This window comes from Heptranchias perlo, chromosome 19 (assembly GCF_035084215.1).
Source record: "Heptranchias perlo isolate sHepPer1 chromosome 19, sHepPer1.hap1, whole genome shotgun sequence".
Lineage (NCBI taxonomy): Eukaryota > Metazoa > Chordata > Chondrichthyes > Hexanchiformes > Hexanchidae > Heptranchias > Heptranchias perlo.
Window position 1 is genome coordinate 13,731,409 of NC_090343.1, and position 20,639 is coordinate 13,752,047.

The window sequence follows — 20,639 nt, forward strand, 5'->3', positions numbered from 1 at the left end:
TGTTGTTGGGGGTTACGTCAGAACTGGGACCGCAACGGCCCTTCGCGATTGGTCCGCTCTCGGTTTAAAGCGCCGGCGAATGAAGGAGCGCGTTATTAGGCTGTGGAATGGCTGTGCCGAACGGGCTGGAGACGCACTGGGGAGGAACAACACGAAGGGAAATGCTTTAATCCTACTCTTTCTTATCTGAAAGATTGACGTTTCCGACTATCTCGACGGTTTCGACGAGAATCGCGTCAAAAGCGACTGTTTTCTGCGGATTTTCCGAATTTATCTTTGTACATTATTGTGTGCAAGATGGCTCCCTCGCTCCAGATGCTGAAGGGCGCCACACCTGGTGTATGTGTGGAAACAGCAACTTGTCTCACATCCTAACAGCTTTATCTCAGCGGACATGTTAAATCTACTTTTTGAGGTTTTTATTTCATAACTCCTATGGGGAATGTGTATACAACTGAAGTGAGAACTAGTTAGTACCATAACCGGGTATTTTTAAAAGAAAACTCGTGTCGTTTTCAGTTGATTCGTAAGATAGTAAGGTTATACTATGGGAATGTTATATATCTAATTTATATGTTTAGTTTGAGGTATTTAGTATTTATGGATGTAGTTTGAGGTAAGGGAAGGGCGAGGGTAAGATTTACTTTTGCTAGTTCTTTTTGGAGCAGAATTTTTAGGATTGCCCTCAAGAACTATTAATAACGATTCATGGGACGTTTTACTTTTGAATGTTCCATGTGGGATTTGTGTAAATACTACTTGAGGAAAGCTTCCCTTTTTAAAAATATACAAGGATGGGTACTCTTGCAAATTTAATGTTGTACTGAGGAAATAAGCACTTTAGCTAGTAAGTCTGGCGAATATTAACGGAAATGTTGCATATGCTTGTAAATAAATCAGATGCTACAGGCTTCAAAGTGGAGACATTCCAGTTCTGTTAAAGCTTACCAGTATTTAGACTGCTGCTGGTGTTCTACGTGCATCGGATAATGTATCCAGACTGTTCACCAGGGGCTGGGCTATTTGTAAACTTCTAACTGTACTTACAAGAGATGATTAGATCAAGAGTTCTGCTGCTGTTGGTTTGTGCTAGAGATCCTTAAATTACACTAATACAATAATATGTTACACAAATTGAGGGGTCAAATTGCATAACTAGAATTTCTAATACACTTTTGTGCAGTAACCTCTACTATCTCAGTTCACTCCTACTTTTCAATTTTTTAAAAAGAAAGAGGGTATAATTTAGATGTTAGGTTAATACTGTAATATAGTGTGACTTAAGGTTTCTCCATCTGAAAGTTCCAACCTACTCTTCCATCTACTTGGTGAGCACAAACTGTTCAATAACTGTTCCTAATGGCTATATTTTTCATTACTTGCAAATATGTTGTGACCCATGATGCCTAATAGTACAGGCTACAGGACCCAACTATTTACTAGTGAAGCTGGGCTTAAAAGCTGTCATAAAAACAGAAAATGCTGGAGAAGTTCAGCAAGTCAGGCAGCAGCTGTGGAGAAATAAACAGTTAACATTTCAGTTCGAAGACCTTTCGTCTCAAGGAACAGCACTTCATCTTTCATTTAGGTACTTTACAACCTTCTGGACTTGACTGATTTCAATAACTTCAGATCATAACCACTGCTCCCATTTTTTTGGTCAGCTAGTGCTGGTAATGGTTCTGCTGCTGCCATTTACAGCTACTCCTGATCAATCTTTTGTTTCTTAACCTGTCCCATTACTACCTTCCTTGCTTTGCACCATCATCCTTTTTGTCATTTAGCCACTCATGCCCTCTATCCTATCTCAGACCTTTCCTTTCTTCTCCTTCCCCCCCCCCCCCCCAAACTTCCCCTGGCTCTGCACTTGCTCAAAAGCTTTAACTCTTAACATCTTCCAGTTCTGATGAAAGGTCTTTGACTTGAAATGTTAACTCTGATTCTTTCTCCACAGATGCTGCCTCACTTGCTGAGCTTCTCCAGCATTTTCTGTTTTTTTGATTTCCAGCATCTGCAGTATTTTGCTTTTAAAAGCTGACAACTGGAGTGTTGGTGTGACCTATGTGAACAGACCCAGTTCATCAGAATGATTGTGACTTCCCTTTTGAGAGGAAGTCACAAACACTTTGGGAATGCAGATAGTGTGTCCCAGAATGAGATTATACAATCAAATCTTGCACTCACAGAAATATTTAAGTGAACCAGTAAACACTTAACTACTTTAGATCATCTGGATATGTACAGATCTTGATGTGTGGAGCACATGGAGGAAACTTAAATCATATGCATCCTGGACTTGTGAAAAGCAGATTTAGCTCAACCTTTGTGGGAATAGTGCAGGGAGCTGCATTATTAACTCTGCAGTACTCTAACAATTAAAATTGATGGACATGTTTTTGTGCATGTTGCCTCTGTAACCAGAGGATTCATTTTGAACAGTGCAACCTGAAAACTATATAGTTTTTATTAGTTGAGTTTACAATCTGCATGTGTGCTGAGGCCAAAGACCTGCCCACCTCCATTTAATTCAGCAAAATGTTACACTGCCGTCCCCACTGCTTATAGTGAGTGTATTGGTGTTAAAACAATTCATCTGCTATAAGTGTTGGACGATAAAATGTCCATCATAGGTTGTAGGAATTAAACATTAACCTCAGACCCTCCAGAGGATTTGGAGTGTAAACTGTTAGGTGGGTTTTGCACATAGGGATTTTTAAATGATTAATTGCCAACGTGCTTAATATATTTTAAGTGGCACCTTTGTAATTGACTCCTGTGGTACTGGCAAATGGTTAGCACTATTTGTCCGATTTATAGGTAGCTGCCTGTGGTAAGCATGGACAGTGCATGTGGACTGTATTGCCTACTGAATCTAAATTTTCAGGAATTGGGTCAAAGGCCAACTTGTATTATGCATGTAATCTGTGCAACCTTGTCAAATATGCTTTCTAATAGCATTCTCTTGAATAGAGAAGGCGGAGGCCTCTGACAGGTGCAGTAAGTTGGTGTCCAATTGCTGTGTTCAGCAGTTACAGCTCTCCAGAGTGTGCTTGTACCAGACCACTTTCAATGAGATGGATAATGCTATCATATTAGTGATGCAGTCTGGGTTTTTTTCTCTTGAAGCCGTGAAACTTTTTTAAACAAAAAAGGCAATAAGAAACTTGAACACTGATGATTCATTTGGTTGGATAACTTTCAGGATGGCTGAGACTCTAACTGGTATCTGAAATACCCCAATGGTCTTATTGAAGTTCCTAAATTGGCAAAGAATGTCTATATAAACCTGTGATTTCCAGTAGAAATAAGTGTGCCATTTTCACAAATGAAATGGGAACATTTATAAAATTTGTATATGTTAATTATTGTGTGGCAGTATGGTATTTCACATATCAAATTAAGTAATTGATTTTTGCAACACTGCACACTTGTGCAGTGTTCCTTTTAATGCAGTGATATTTTGGTGGTAGAGGGATTGTGCTGCTGTGCAGAATTGTTTTGGATGAAATAATTGGTCAGTGATTTTTTTAGTCTAGCTACGGTTGTACTTTTAAACTTGTCTTTAACCATGCTATATTGCATTATAAAATTGCTAAAAATTATAATTCTAATGCTATGTAAAACTAAATGGAAGGCCTTTAAGATGTCAATTTATCTGATTATAGAATCAGATAAAATGTTGGCTAACTAGCTTTTTTTTTAGTGCAAAATAGACTAATATTGCTCTTTAGCAATTTTTTTTACCATTATTAACTTTTGCAATTGTAATCTTAAACATGGAAAAAAGGAATTTCCATTTTTGTCTTCTCACCCCTTTTTATGGAAAGTTTGCAAAAACAAATCTGGGGAAAATTGTAACGTGGAAAGATAGAAGGGGAAACTGGGTACCCATTTTTCAGAAATTAAGTCTGTATAAGTACTTGTCATGTGTTCGTTATCAACATAAACTTGATGCTTTGTTTCTGGAATGAATTGATAGTTACAGCAATTGATCAAGACTTAAGTTATCATTACTTTTTTTAAAATCCCTCACGGTGGATCAGCCAGAGGGATTGTTGACCTGATCCATTTGTAACTTTCAGCTAAATGTAATGTTGGTTAGATTTAACTATGTGCAGTCCTTTGAATGGGAGAACTTTTATATTCAATAATACAAGTACTTTGTGCAAATTATCCTGCATCTGGTTTTATGGTTATTAAAATTCTGCTTAAACGCTTGGTTCCTTTTAATCATTATTCCTACAATAAATATATCCTTTATTCCTTTTGACCAATTTTTAAGCAACTGCATTTGTACTTGTAAATTTAATCTGAGAAACTATCTTTAAAAAGGAGAAAGGCACAGAGGTCCTGTTATAACCTCTTGTGTATTCTACATAAGTCATGAATCATTTGAAGATCAGTGCTTGTTTTAAGATTTGAAAGCAGTTGCACAATTATGAAATTTTTCATGTGTTAATGCTATTAAATATATTTACAAAAGCAATAACATATTTAAGGTAGGCTGAGAAGTATCTTGTTTAGTACAGCACAAATGCCTAGCCCACCTTGCCCAAGTTTTTCTGTAACACTTTTTAAACTTTCTCACCACGAACTTTGCGTGTAGTCTTTTAGCAAAGTCAATTTTCATACACTGCAGATGGAGCTGGCAACTGATTTTTAGAGTAAGATGCAGTGAGGATGGGTATAGAAAAACAAATAATGCAGATAGCCCCTTTGCACATCAATTCCTACAGTAGGAGGAAAATATTAAATGCTTTTTAAGAATATCCTACCCATGACATTTTTGTTTCACTCACTTTTCCTTAAAACAGCACTGGAGTAGAACTCATTTTAGATGAGGGTTCTCCATCTCCTCACCTGCCCACCCCCCCCCCCCCCAAAAGAAAAACCAACAGTACTCCTTCACTTAAGTGATCATCCTTTTGTGAGTTCAAATATTGAAAATTTGCAAGCTGTTCAACTGTGGGATATCATAAACTAATCTGTCCTTGCCCCCACTTTCTATCAGGGGTTGCTGAATATTGATCTAACTGACCTAGATTTTAATGAAGAATTTTGCTTTGTGCAGTGTTAGCTAATTGACCAAATTTAATTGTGGCAGTCAAAGAAGTGGCAAAAAATATCTTGTGATAGTGCAACTCAAGATGAGCAAGTATTTCAAACTTGTTCATGAAAGTTTAGTAAACTTATGCTTCACTAGACTAACTTTCTGTAATGTAAAGTGAGTTTCTTGAACATTTTTGCCTTCTAGAACAGAAGATTTGTATGCTGTGATCAAACAACCTTAAAACAGCATGAAATTAAAGCATTCCTATAAACTTGCAGTTTAAGGTTGGCTGAAATAAATTGTAACAGAGGGAACTTGGGCCATATCTGGCCTGTGTATGCTTTATGCTGACAGATGGTACTGGATATAGAAAAGTTTCATTTCCTAGGACTAACATCCCTAATTTGTTTACAAATCCTAAATCTAGTTGTGAAGAAAACCACTTTTTTTCCTTTAAAAGAATTGTAACATACTAACTATCTTTTTTTCCCAGAAGAGAGCGATCAATTATTTAAAGAGCCTGATTTGAGTACATTACTTGGATAGGAGATTCTCAATTGATTAAGGATTGGCTGAGTACTGTAACCTAGCTGTAAAACCACTTTATTCTTAAGATATGAAGGATTAAAAAGAAAATAACTTTTCTAAATAGCATATTATGTTATCCAAATATCTTACAATTGCTCTTTCAGTAGAATGCCTCTAGTGTAGTCAAATGTAGTAAGCCATTCTGCATCATTAACATCCATAAACAGCACTGAACTGAATGAACAGTTAACTTTTTTGGTGATGACAAGATCACCAGGTGAGCTTTGTGCTTCCTCCAAATAGTTCAATGTGATTTTTTTTGATAGTCACATCAATAGATGGGCAGAACCTTGGTTTAACATTTCATCTCCTGCAAAGTGCAAGTTCACTTTTCACTTCAATCATATGTACAATAGAGGAAAGTAAGATTACTCACCATAGTAATTTTCATTGCATCCATCCATGACTATCCAAACTTTGTTCACTGAATTTCCTGTTTTCTTTAAGAGAAAATGAGTGGTGGACAATGAGTAGCAGGTTATCATAGGGGCAATGACTTAGATAATTGAAAAGCTCTTATCACATCTGTGTCACATTCAAAATGCATATTTTCATCTATCTTTTTTCTTAGTGGTAATATTGATTGTACCATTTTAAAATTTAATGTAGCATGTGCTTATCACAACAGATACACCCTATTATGGAAATACCTAGTTCTTATTTATAGTGAGCTGGCTAATTGAAATAACCCATGCTTTAAGGCTTAAAATGGATCAATTAATAAGACTATATCGTCTCAGCTATATGTAAAATATACATACTCTAATCCTTGTGCTCAAGTTTGATCTCCAATAATATTTGGTGTTACTTTGCTCTGGAGGTGCAATATTGGAGGTTGCTGGTTAAGATCTTCTAAAGGTAGTATTTCTCTTAGACCTTAACCAATAATCTCTAATATTGCACCTACCTAATAATATTTTCCTTTTGAGCTGTAAACTGGCTAAAAGTCTTATTTTCCACTAGATTTATTATTTCATGTTAGCGTTTATCCAACTGGGATAAAGTGTTAGTTACTCGGACAAGGTCAATTGTACTAAAACGGCAGATTAGAACAAAACCAATCCAAGTGCTGAACAATAAGCTCATTAGATGAGTACTACTTATCACTGAGGTTTCAACTCTAATTTCATTACTCTTGGCTGATAGTGGGTTGATAGTATGCAGGCAGCATCCCTGACAATCCTACTGCTTTTTGGCAGGAGCTGTAGAAGCTTTCTCCATTATCTCCATAATTTGCTAAATTATTTTGTTACTGATCCACAAGAAACCTTATTCTAAAATGCTAGATGAAGTCTTGATGCCTTAGTCTCATAGCAAAAATTGTTTGCAAGCCTTACTCATTACAATATACTATGTTAATTGGGATGTGGTTAATGCTGCCAAGGCAGCATTTGTTGTCCTGAGGCTAGTAAGAGTCAACCATGTAATGTGGGATTGGAGTTGCACATATACCAAACCAGTGTAAGGATGGCAGGTTCCCTTCATAGATTAGTGAACCAGTTGACCTTTTATAGCCTGTCAATTAGATTTATTGAACTCAATTTCACAAGTTGCTATGGTGTACCCCCTCTGCTCAAACAACCAAACAAGATCCAGCTGGGAGCACTGATATAAGCTGTCCCTCAGTGCCTTGACCAGGATCTTCTAAATCTTGGCACCAGTAGTATAGTGGCAAAAGTGCAGGAATGCTGATATTTAGGAAAATATCTCATGATTCAGTGGGCCCTATACAGGTGCAATGAAAATTCCAAATATATATTGTAGTACACAATGCTATTATCAGAAAGTGCTTGTGATATTACATGAAAACACAAGATAACATTATAAACTTCCAGTTTATAAAAGTCGCAGCCACTGCATTGAGTCCAAAGGAGCTATCGTAAAAGAATCTGATCATCTTTCCCACTTTCTGTTCTCATCTGCAGACCTATGAGATTGAAGTCAAATCTTCTGACATGCCTCTGTCCATATGTGGACTAGAGTTTGAGGTTAGATCAACATCAGGGAAGACATGCCAGATATCAGCACAGTCGGTGTAGGAGTAATAATTAAGTTTGTGTGGTTAAAGCTATGCTTGCACTTAGCTATAGACCAATGCATCAATTTTGCACAGTTAATCATTAGAATTACATGGAAATTACAACATATAAACAGGCAGTTCAGCCCAACCAGTCCATGTTCACCTGAGCAGTAGTCTTATTCCCATGTTCCCAATTCTGTTTGTTCCCAGTGAATGCATGTTCTGTAGGGCAAATACATCAAGCATTATTTTTGTAATTTCAATGTGTTTTTCTTTATCATTTATGGAGCAAACTTGTCAGTGATTCCACTTGTAATCCTCCCCATCCTAATCAGTATACACATCTACTGTCCAGTTATCTGAATATTCACATAGCTATCTTGACAGCCAGAGAATTGCACTGTACTGTCCCCTGTGTTTTTTCATGTGCTGTAGTGACAAATAATGAGCTGTCATGTGGTTAATCAATCTGGAAAAAAGTCCTGGTGGTCAAAGACGAAAGGAACACTTTCTTGAGCTGCAATTTTGCTTTGTGTCCTTGTGCCTGCTTTCATCTTCATAGTCTGAGTTATAGTGTACTTCTCAGTAAGTATGGCTTCTCACTTCTGCAATTACTCAAAGCAGATATAGTTCATAATGTCATTATGGCTAAAAACTGTGCTGCTTAAGGAGATTGCAATCTTGTTAACAGCCCAATGGATGTAGCTTTGTCTCCTTTCAAGTAGCAAGGAACTGAGCATGAAATACCTCAACTCATTTCATACAGGACAATGTCTGCTGTATGAATATGCAAACCTTTCAGTTCCTAATATATACCCAATTTTCTTTAGTTGCTGATTTTCAGATTCTCCATTCCTTTTGGTTGAGTGGGCAGCTGTACAGATTGTGTACATTATCCATAAATGTCTGAAAATGATTTGGAGGGAATGGTTTCATAGTATATCTAATTACTGTCATTGAGACAATGTTACATTATGATGTCTAGATATTTGCCTTGAAAACACTGACCAACTCTTTTTCTGCCTAAAATTGTTATAGCACCAGCACTGGCAAATCCAATTGAATTGTTTTGCAAATGTCATCAACTTTATGTCCATAAAGACAAGCTGTCTATAATACTTGGAAATTTCTGCTCAGAAATCGTTGTCATTTATTTTGTCAGTGTACCGAGGGAATGCTGCATGACGAGGTGTTAAACAGATGCTATTCTTAGGTGGACAGAAGATCTCGTGGTACGATTTGAAGAGTGGGGAGGTTTCCAGTATCCTGGCCAACATTCCTCCCTAAACTAACATGATGAAAAACACACTCTCTTTGGTCATTTGCTGTTTCGGGATCTTGTGCACAAATTAACTGCTGTGTTTCCTTTGTATATGAACAGTGGCTGCAATTCAGAAATAATTTGTTGTAAAGCACTGTCATGCTTCCTGAAGATGTGAAAAGCTGCCAAAAATGCAAATTCTTTCATTAACTCCAAAATTAAACAGTTTACTTCTTTGTTAATCAGCTAGCACCATTTTATCTATCCTGCTGAAATAGCATATGCCAGATGCATGTGCTGTTGAGTAACAATTTAGCTGCTGTGATGTAAATGCAGTTAGCCATAGAAGTGTGACTGTAGTTTATAGCTAGCATAGCCTACTTAAAACCTCAAATACATCCCTTGTTCTGTATTCTTCTTAACTGTGGTTTTGCCAATTTGTCTATGGTTCCTCGTTGGAATCTCCTTCTCGCATTAGTCGGTCTCTTGTTCTATTTTGTATCGTTCGCTATTAACATATGCTTTTTTTCAGTCATCTACTTTCAAACACTACAGGTGACTATTCCATCAAGAACATTATTTCTTGCTCTGTACTGTACTGAATGCCTCTTTGAACCACTTCTTGCTTTACCTTCAATGTATCTTCATCTGCTATAATCAATAAAAGTTCCTAGCATACACTCCAGCATGTGTTCTGCTGACCAGATCTGATACTTCTGAAACATCGCCATGATTATTTTCCCACTGGCAAAAGAAAAAGTAACCACAGTTCTTCCACTGCTGTGTACAAGTTTTCAATTCATGAAACACCTGCTTTCCCAAGCCATCTCTATCAACTAGAGGGTAAATTCACAGATCCCTTTCTCCCAGTGGGAGCCGCACTTTCAGTGCAAGGCAGAAAATCAGCGTTACACTTTTGTAGTCCTATTTCTAACCCGCCCTCCCTTCAAGCTGTGACCACCGGATCAGTGAATTTATCCTCTTTATTACCCAAAGAATTTACTGCCTTTGAAATGATTCAGAGATAAGATATCCAGGTAAGCTTATAAGGAAACTTTAAAGAAGATGTGCTTGCTTTCTTTGGAAGAAACAAGATATCAATGTGATGTAAGGTTAAGAGGGCAATTGATGAAACTGATCCAGACATCACAAGTTAATAATGAAGAAAGGAAATAATTTGGAATTTTTATGTAAAGGTTAATTTTTTTCCATAGAATATACAGCACAAACAGGCCATTCAGCCCAACAGTCCAAGCTGGTGTTTATGCTCCATGAGTTGTGAAATAAATCACTAGCGAAAGCTATTGAAGCAGATGGTATAAATGAGTTTGATAGATGTGCTTCTGGAGAAGGATTGAGTGATATAGTTGCAAGAAAGATTGATGGGGTTGATTTCTGAATAAGGCACTAAATTTGACGGCCGGCCTTTTTCTGTTCCTAAACCTTATGCTCTTGGGTGAATCATTGAAGAGCGAACAGAAAATTCTAGGGCTTGGGGTTCTAAATTGAGAAGGTTCACTGAGAGGGGGACATGATCCAAGTTTTTAACATGCCAAGAAGCATAGATAATATAGATGTAAAAAGGCTGTCTAACTTGGAATGTGAGTACAGAACTAAACAAGAATGCAAAATTACCATGCTTCATTTAAGGCAAAGGACGAGAAGGTTTTTTTCTCACTGTAATGAATATCTTGAATAGACTTTCAAAAAGAGCTGTGGCAGAATCTAGTCAGCAATGGCATTGAAGGCTATAAAGGATAGACTGAGAGTCAAATACTCTATGCCACTTGGTTTCTGAGCTGCTGGAAAACACCTAGTCAAGGATGAATAATAGATATTCTGAAATATCACCAACTAATGGGGAAGAAACATTTGTAAAATCTCCATTTAGTGATTAAATAGGTTGGGTGGAGTCCATGGTCTGTGGAAGGAATGGGTTTAATAGCTGATTGTTTAATTTTTTTTCATGCTTTATTATAAGATTAGCTCTAGTTATATTTAATATGCTTATTCAACAATGTGCTTTTAATACTGTCAATTTCTATTATGGTTCTTGATTAGGAATGACATTCTTACTGTTTTCTACTCAACTAAATAAAGAACTTTATCTTCAAAATAAAGTGACTGAGCTGATAATAAATGTCCTTCACTGTCATGTTTTGCCCATATGCAAGTCATTATGCATTTAGTTATGGTGTATAAAACATGTTTAATTTGTTGTATATTTCTGTACTAGCATGTCAATTTCTTTTCTTAAAAAAAAGCTAAAATTGCAAGTTTTTTGGGGGAGTTCTGCAAACATTTGTGCTGTCTGGGATCTGACTTCAGCCATGGAGAGCTACATATTTTTATTAGTTATGTCCCTATTGGCAAATGGTCTTTTTATGCATATGGATTGTCAATTTCCAAACATTACACAAAGATCTGGTGGATTTTAAGCCAATGGGTTGCAAACTCTTATCCTGAAACAGCTATTATCCTGATATATCCACTGTGTGACTCAAGTGTATGCTGATCTTTTTGTAGTCACAAAGCTCTTCATGTAGTTGGTTTAATCTCAACCTGTATGTAATGGCATTTTGGACCTTGCATTGACTGACTCCCCTGATGAGCTGAAAGCACTCAACAAAACACCAGTTGGCATATACAATCAAGTGGCCTTTTAAAGATACTTTGGAAGGAAACTGTGTTGGGTCTGTTTGGATCATCCTCAAATTGGAAGTTACTACCTCAGACTGCTATGCTATCTACAAGTCCATGCTGTAGTAGTCACACCTGAACTTAGATTTTAAAAGTCATATCTGATACTGCAGAGCACCACATCCTATCTAAGTAGCTCTAGATTAAAAATGACTTGCAGCCCTTAATTAACTAAAGATATGCAGTAAAATGGAGAAGATCAAGCAACCAAAAAGACAAGAAAGCATATCTTTGACGCCCGCCATAAGAATACTGAGGGCCGATTGCGGGAGTACGTTCAAGATCAACTACAAACTGAATGATTCTGACAATCTTCAAGAACAGGCAAAAAGATATCAATGTTTCAAACATCAGGCACAAACTAATATTCCCTCCCCTTGAGAGTCATGTGCTGTACCTCTGGATAAAACCTAGCTGTTGAACATATATTTGTTGAAGAAACACCTGAAATCCAAGAGTAAAAGGTTAAAGTTTTCCAATTATGTGACAAACTTCTATTTGCATAGCAAATAGACAACTACTGTAGTGTCACATAATCAGCTGCACGTATTTTAGTTAAGTATTGTATAACCTTGAATAAACAATGCTTCCAAATATGTTTTTTGATTCACATCACCATCCCATAGTCAAACTTTAACCAGAACAGAAACAACAGTTCCAGTCCTTTAGTTATTGTACTTGGGAATTTAGTGGGGTACACCACAGGACGACGGTGCACAACTCTTGCTTTTGCAGATTTGTCGTCTTATGTTCCACATATTCTCTGTAGAACTTTTAACTCTTGAGAGATATTTGCCCATTTGTAGCTTTGGCTTTAAATTGTTTTAGATCTAATTAACTCTTGCTTTGTTACTGTGGAACATAAGACGACAAATCTGCAATAGCAAGAGTTTTGCACCGTCGTCTTGTGGTGTACCCCACTTTTTGAACATTAAGGGATATGGGGATAAGGCGGGAAAGTGGAGTTGAGGTAGAAGATCAGCTATGATCTTGATTGGCAGAGCAGGCTAAAGGGGTCATATGGCCCCATACTGCTCATATTTCTTATGATCTAGGATGCTGAACAAGTCCAATCTTACTGTAACTTTTTACTTGAATAGGTGCCTATGCTGCTTCTGGTTGCAGGAAGTTCCTGCTTTATATGTGAAGCAAAGCTAGCAACAGTTTATAATCCGCCCCATTTAAAATGAACCACAGCAAAACATTAAAAATGCTGAAAGCAGTTAAGAAAAAGAACGAACTTGCATCAAATGGCGTGTCAACGCACCATGAGATATCTAAGTTCTAATAACAATTGAAATGATTTGCCACATTCACATCACCGGAACAAATTATTAGACTGACTATTGAAGATTCAAAGATAAAGTCAGTCATTAATATATTGAGAAATATACATCATAACCCGTAGTTTAGTCTTAGAAATGATTTTGATGTCATCTATTAAATGTTGTGTTTTATTTACTCGAAGATATTCTGTGGTATTGTTCAAGGTAAGTCAGATGCTACGCTGTTTTACAAGGACAGGGGTGTTGTACCATGTAATGCATATCGTATTCTACTGTTAAGGTGGAGTTGCTTCCTTTAAGACACAACCTATAACTTAAGTTAACACCGAGGGAAGTCAATCAAAGTTTAATTACAGATTGGAAGCTGCTGATTAATTTCAGGCTCCAGGTTTTAAAAAAAATTGTAGTGATCATTAAAATACTCTCATTCCCACCCCCATTCTGAAATTCACGGATTTTAATGGGTGGGGGAGGCAGTGCATTGGTTAAAAAAACAATTTCTTCTTGAATTTGAGAAACCTCCCCATCCACCCCCTCCCCCCGAAAGTTCCCAAACCTTGTTTTCTTACCAAAAATTGGATCCAGGGACCTGGGTAGATCAGCATGCTCAGTGTGTGCGCGCTTCATCTTTGTTGCTGACATTATTGACATAATGCACTGAATTTCTAGAGCTGATTCTCAGCAGGAAAAGAAATGAACGCTGTACAATTTTTTGGAATTTTTTATGGGATATGGATCAGCTTTAGATACTACTTTGAGGACTATATTCTTTATACTGCAGGACGCGTCAGTTCTTTTATTCCGAGCAAGGACGGCAGTACACTGGCACAGATACCCTGAAGATTGACTCAGGCCACGCACCAAACTTTTGTTTACTAAAAGCAAGATTGTAACTTCCCAGCATAATCTCCAACAGTTTTTATTATCCAACCCCCATAGTAGCGGGCAAGTGGAAACTTATCTTCTAGCTATGGTCGCGAGGCAAAAGTGTTAGGGAAAAGCTCAAATTGTAACAATCCTTTTGTGGACACCTTTTGTGTAAAATCATCAACTACTCCTAAGGAGCTGGCATGCAATCCGTTTCCTCTTTCTTCCCCACCACCCATCCACACACACACACTCGATACCCTGATGTTCTTCGTTGTTACTTTTTATCCAGGGTTAAGTGAGAGTCTGATGACGAACCCTATAAAAATGATATCCATGAACTATGTAAATAATTGTGGGTTGTCATTTGGCTTGACGACCTTTCTCAAGTCCCTTGCTTGGTTTCTTGAATTTCAGTAGCATTCAAAATAAAAATGTTTTTCTTTGCACTCACCAAGGTTTTTTGGGTCCAACCTTCCACTGATTTCCACCTTTTTGGCACTAAAATCAAACTGGAAAAACAATGAGTTTTTAAATTGACAAAATAGATTCTTAACCATTTATTTTGCATCTGTAATAAAAGTGTGATGGCTAAGGGGAAATTTGAGTAAATATTTAGTTTTTGTTTTGTATATTTTTGCTCTGGTTCTTCGGGAATTTTGCTCCAAAAGTTTTGGTTCAAAAAGTGGTGTTTCATTGTTCACACAACTCAAGACTACACAAGGTTCAAAATTAATGAACTTGTCTGTTTTAATTTTAGTCTCTATCTCAAATTTTTATTCTTCATGCTGCACTCCTAATTTTAATATTGTTGATTAAAAACTTTCCTCTTTTTAGCCAACTAAAACAACACTGATCATAACTGACATAGATTACACAAAATAATCAAGAGTTGCATCATTAATGAGAACAAAAGGTGAGTATATTATGTAGTCTGACATCATGTGCATTATGTTGCATACTTAAGCATTCTAAAGTCATTTGTATATACTGCCATACTGTTAATGAACATAATTTTTAAACAGACTTTTAAAACTAAGGGGACTTATGGCAGAGGGTGTTGGACTACATAATAGATTAGCTTGAACAATGCTTAAATCAAAAAAGTTGTTTCATAAGGCAATAGAGAAGCCTCAATACAAATATAAGCGACCTGAAATTTTAAAAAAATCAGTTCTGTGTGATTATATAATCAAAGGGCCATTGTCTTCCTGAATAGTACTTGACAACCTTTTTTAGGGAAACGAGAACAGCTAGCACGCCATTTTAAAAAACATTTCACATGGAGGTGACTGAATGATATGTTACAATGTCGTTTGCAAACACACAATGTAATGACCTGTAAACAAAAAAAATTTTGCTGGATACATTTTCATAAATATGGTAACTCTTCATAAAATATTGTGTATAGGCTTGGTTCAGTTGGTAGCATCTCTTGGGGCAGAAGGTTGCCAGTTTGAGTCCCATACCAAGTCCCAAGCACATAATCTAGGCTGATACTTTCAATGCTAAACTAATGGTGTTGTGCATTGACAGAGATGCTGTCCTTTGGATGAAATATTAAACTGAGGTCCCATAAGCCCGTTTAGTGGTTCAGGTGCATGTTAAATGCCCATGACACTATTAGAGAAGAACAAGGAGCTCTGTCTGTCCTGGCCAACATTCCCCCTTCAGCTACTACTACAGAAAACAGATTAACTGATCATTCATCTCATTTGCTGATCATGGGATCTTGATGTACATAAAAATGCTGTGCTTGCCTTCATAGCATGCACTTCAAACATAATTCATTATTTGAAATGTTGGATGTGATAAGGTGCTATAAAATAACATGTTATTGGATTTTATGAACCAATAAATGGCTCTTGTAACTGAATAATTGCAAACATCACTCAACGCTGATGAATATAGGGTTGATATTTCTTGTTTTTGTACAACTACAGGATTTGTAGAAATACATCTGTCTTGAGTTTATAGTAGTTATGTAAGTGATTAGTGGACTAGTGGAGCATTAACTGATACTTTTCCTTTTAGTTATGGATATGTAATAACTGAAACTTCATTAGTGAGGACGTTTTATTTCCCCCACGTTTCTCCCTTCTCTTACCTCTTGCAAAACCTTTATTATCCTCTCCAAGGGGGAATTTTTCAGATGTGAACCTAGAGGTTGTGTTATCTGACTACTGGGTTATGGGGGCACCATGCCTGTGTCCGATCCTGACTTGGCCTGATATTCCCACACATTGTTTCCAGAAGAAGTCACTGGGTAGTGTCTGGAGGTGGATTGGGAGCTCTGGTTTGATATTTTTTCCCTTTAACCAAGGACACTAAGGCTAATTGCAACATGCCAACTGCTGCCCTTGCTGAGATGAGTTAATGCACAGAACAGGGATCAAATCTGCGACCTTGTGATACTGAGCATACAGACCAAATCATATCACACAACACATTTACCCATCAAATCTTGGAATGTTGTATTAAATACTGCAAGATAAATCCATTTTGGCAGCTGAGAGTTCTCAACTTAATATGTTTCAGGTGATAAAGGGCCATCCAAACTAATAATTAACCCCAATATCTTTGTTCCTCTACTCTATTAAGAGTTTTATCATTTAGAGTATATTTCTTTTTTTCCATTCTTTTTCTCAATGTACTACTTTACGTTTCTCTGCATTTTTCGCCTATCTGTCCACTCAACTAATTATCTATCTTCCTGCAATCTTCTCCATTCTTCCTTGTAATTTGCTATGCCCCTTAATTTGGTAACATCAGCAAAGTTCTATCACTGTTCTTGTGCTTATGTCAGAATCATTCACAGAAATGAAAAACAAAAATATTCCAACACTGATTCCTGAGGCAGACCATTATCCACATTCCTCAAACCCAAAAAACATGCATTAATACCTACTTTTTGCTTTCTACCCCCTATGGGGGCTGAGTTAGATAGTTTCCTGATTAACAAGGGAGTCAAAGGTTATAGGAGGTAGACTGGAAAGTAGGGTTACGGTCGCAATCAGATCAGCCATGGTCTTATCAAATGGCAGAGCATGCTCGAGGGGCCGAATGGCCTACTCCTGCTCTTAATTCGTATGTTTGTACATATTCTATCATGTCCCTACATTCCCTTTTTAATGGCATTTGCCTTAATTTTTGTAACTAGTCTTTTATGAGACATGTTATCAAATGTCTTCTGAAAGTCTATATGTACTATGCCCACAATATCCCCTAAGCTACACAGTGATTTCCTCCAAAAATCTATTAATTTATTAAGAACTTTTATAAAGCAACTTTCACATCCTCGGGACTGCTCAAATGTTTCACAGCCAATGAATTACTTCTGCAGTGTATTCACTCTGGTTTCTGTGCTTGCCCATATAACAATGTGCACACAGCAAGATCCCACAAACACCAAATGAGATAAATGGCCCATTAACTTGTATTGGTGATGGTAGTTGAGGGATGAATGTTGCCAGGACACTAGAAGGAGAACTCGCTGCTCTCCTTCAAATAGTGCCACAGGATCATTTACACCCACCTGAATGTGCAGAGAGGGCCTCTGCTTAACATTTCATCCGAAAGACCACACCTCCCATTATTCAGTATTCCGTTAGTGCTAGACTGAGATATCAGCCTAGATTATGTGTTTAAGTCCTAGAGTTGGGCTTCAATCTACAATCTTCAGATTCAGAGGTGAGTACTACTAACTGAACCAAGCTGATACTAGTCAGTCACGACCTGTTTACAAATCCACCTGACATAACCCTCATCCATGCTTTTGTCACCTCCAAACTCAACTATTCCATTCGCCTCCCATCCTCCACTCTCCATAAAGTTCAACTCATCCAAAACTCTACTGCCTGTATCCTAACCTACACCAAGCCCAGCTCACCCATCACCCCTGTGCTCATTGGCCTACATTGGCTTCCGGACTCCAATTTAAAATTCTTGTTCAAATCCGTTTGTTGCCTCGCACCACCCTATCTCGCTAACCTCCAGCCCTACAACCCTCCGGGAACTCTGCATTCTTCCAATTCTGGTCTCTTGTGCATCCCCAACTCACTTTGCTCCACCATTGGCGAGAGTACCTTTAGCCATCTAGGCCCTAAATCGCCATCTCTTCATCACCTTCTGCTTTCAGATACCTCTTTGACCGAGCTTTCAGTCACCCATTCTAATATCTCCTTTGGCTTGTTAATTTTTGTCTAATTATGCTTTTATGAAACACCTTGGGACATTTTTCTACGTTAAAGGTGCTATATAAATGCAAGTTGCTGTTTTTGTTTGTCCCTGATTAACCCATGCCTTTCTAAGTGTTAATTTCATTCTGTATTATGGACTCTTGGTTTATCTATAGCTGAGGTAAGACTAATTGGCCTACAATTTCTTGACATATCCTTTTCCCCTTTTTTGTTCAGTGATGTAATATTTACCACCCATCTGACCTTTGACATAATTCCTGTGTTGAAATATATTTGCAAAATTATGGTTATGCCTTTGCTATTTCCTCCCTAACATCCTTCACTATTCTGAGATGTATGCTCAGTGGGCTTTCTTTCCTCTTGTGATTCATTCTCTCTTTTTCCCATCTTCTATCCCTCTAGATGGGAGGTGGTGTGTGTCAGGGCATGGTGGGGAAGGGAGCCACCAAGGGCCACAGGTCCTATTTTCTGGTGGTGGGTGGGAGGAGAGATTTGGCCAGGATAGCAGGCTGTATTTTGGGTAACTAGTTGCAGGGTCATAGAGCATTGGTGGAGGTATGGATTCAGCCTGGACCACAGGCAGGTTTTGGATCACAGATATGGAGAGGGATCCACCAATAATATCACCCAGCTTTGGAAGGACCAGAAGTATAACAGTAGCTATACATGCACATCATGCAACTTAAAACTTACTCCACATGTTCTGAAAATGGTAGCACTGGAAGTGTGTGCTAGACGTAAAGCTTTTCATACTAGGTACAGCACAGGAGGAGGCCATTTGGCCCATCGTGCCTGCGCCAGCTCTTTGAAAGAGCTATCCAATTAGTCCCATTCCCCTGCTCTTTCCCCATAGACCTGTAAATTTTTTCCCCTTCAAGTATTTATCTAATTCCCTTTTGAAAGTTATGTTGCATCTACTTCCACCACCCTTTCGGGCAGTGCATTCGAGATCATTACAACTCACTAGAAACAGTTTCTCTTTATTTACTCTGTCAAAACCATTCATAATTTTGAACATCTCTATCAAATGTCCCGTTAACCTTCTCTGTTCTAAGGAGAACAACCCCAGTCTCGCCACATAATTGAAGTCTCTCATCCCTGGCACCATTCTAGTAAATCTCTTCTGCACCCTCTCTAAGGCCTTGACATCCTTCCTGAAATGTGGTGCCCAGAATTGAATACAATACTCCAGCTGAGGCCTAACCAGTATTTTATAAAGGTTTAACATAACTTCCTTGCTTTTGTACTCTATGCCTCTATTAATAAAGCCCAGGATCCCAAATGCTTTTTTTTAACAGCTTTCTCTGCTTCTTCTGGCACCTTCAAAGACTTGTGTATGTACACCCCCTTTAAAATTACCATTTAGTTTTTATTGACTCTCCTCATTCTTCCTACCAAAATGCATCACTTCACACTTCTCTGCATTAAATTTCACATTTTCTCATTACAAACATTTGAAACTTTAATGGTTAGAAATATGCATTTTGTAATATTTATATGCATGCCTTGTTCAGCTGCCTAGTACTTCTCTCCAGATTGGTTTATAGTGCAGTACAGATGTCATTTACCATATTGTCTGGTCTCTTTAAAGAAAGAAAGAACTTGCATATTTATACATCACCTTTCACGTCCTCAGGATACCCCAAAGCACTTCACAGCCAATGAAGTACTTGTTAAGTGTAGTCACCATTTTAATTTAGGGAAACATGGCAACTAATTTGCACACAGTAAGGTCCCACAAACAGCAATAAGATAAATGACCAGATAATCTTTTTAAGTGATGTTAGTTGAGGGATAAATGTAGGCCAGGACACTAGGAGAACACCCTCACTATTCTTTGAGTAGTGCCCTGGGATCCTTCACATCCACCCGAGGCGGCAGATAGGGCCTCGATTTTAACATCTCATTTGAAAGATGGCACATTAAACAGTGCAGCACTCCCTCATTAAAGTGTCAGCCTAAATTATGTGCTCCAGTCCCTGAAGTAGGGTATGAATCGACAACCTCTGACTCAAAGGCAAGAGTGCTACCACTAAGCTAAGGCTGATAGGATTTGGTCTACACCCACATTGAAATAAATGCATCTTATCTAAGTATCATAATTGAGCTGTGAAATATCTAGAATTTGAAGAAAAATCAACTTATGCTCTTAAGCTGAATTTTTGCAAATATTTAAAAATAGTTTAAATGCTGGATTTGGTTTCACATTCTAGACTATATTCTAAATTATCTACCATTCTTTTTAAGGAGCATTAGACAGAAAACCTTTTCTCATGAATCAATTGGCTTTAGTTGTCAGCACTGTCTTCAATATGTTTCAAAAAAATGCGAAGATGTTATACAAAATTCTAGCTGAAATTTCCTAAATAATTTTAATCTCCAAAATATGTTCTTGATCCGTTGAATGCTTTTCTTGTTCCAAATATTTAAGTCTACCAGCTTGCCTGCTTTTAATGATCTTAAATATGCCATGAAATTTGCAGACGTCTATCTCACATTAAAAATGTTCTGGTGACATTTATTTGAGAATTTAACAAGTCCATCTATCCATCTATCAATATGTAGCTAGAGAATGGGTCAGCACTAAATAAAATACTCCCAGAGATATAATGAATGTTCAATGATCAGCCACAGATTCATTATCAGAGGTGTAGGATGTGGGTTTGCA

General features: G+C 37.5%; 1 long non-coding RNA gene across 1 annotated transcript; it reads left to right on the forward strand.

Moving 5' to 3' along the window:
• The first annotated feature begins 110 nt into the window (after nucleotides 1–110).
• Nucleotides 111–11,059, forward strand: LOC137335173 (uncharacterized). The gene is made up of 2 exons (XR_010966353.1): nucleotides 111–415; nucleotides 8,821–11,059. It is a non-coding gene; the product is annotated as an uncharacterized lncRNA (long non-coding RNA).
• The last annotated feature ends 9,580 nt before the right edge of the window (nucleotides 11,060–20,639 follow it).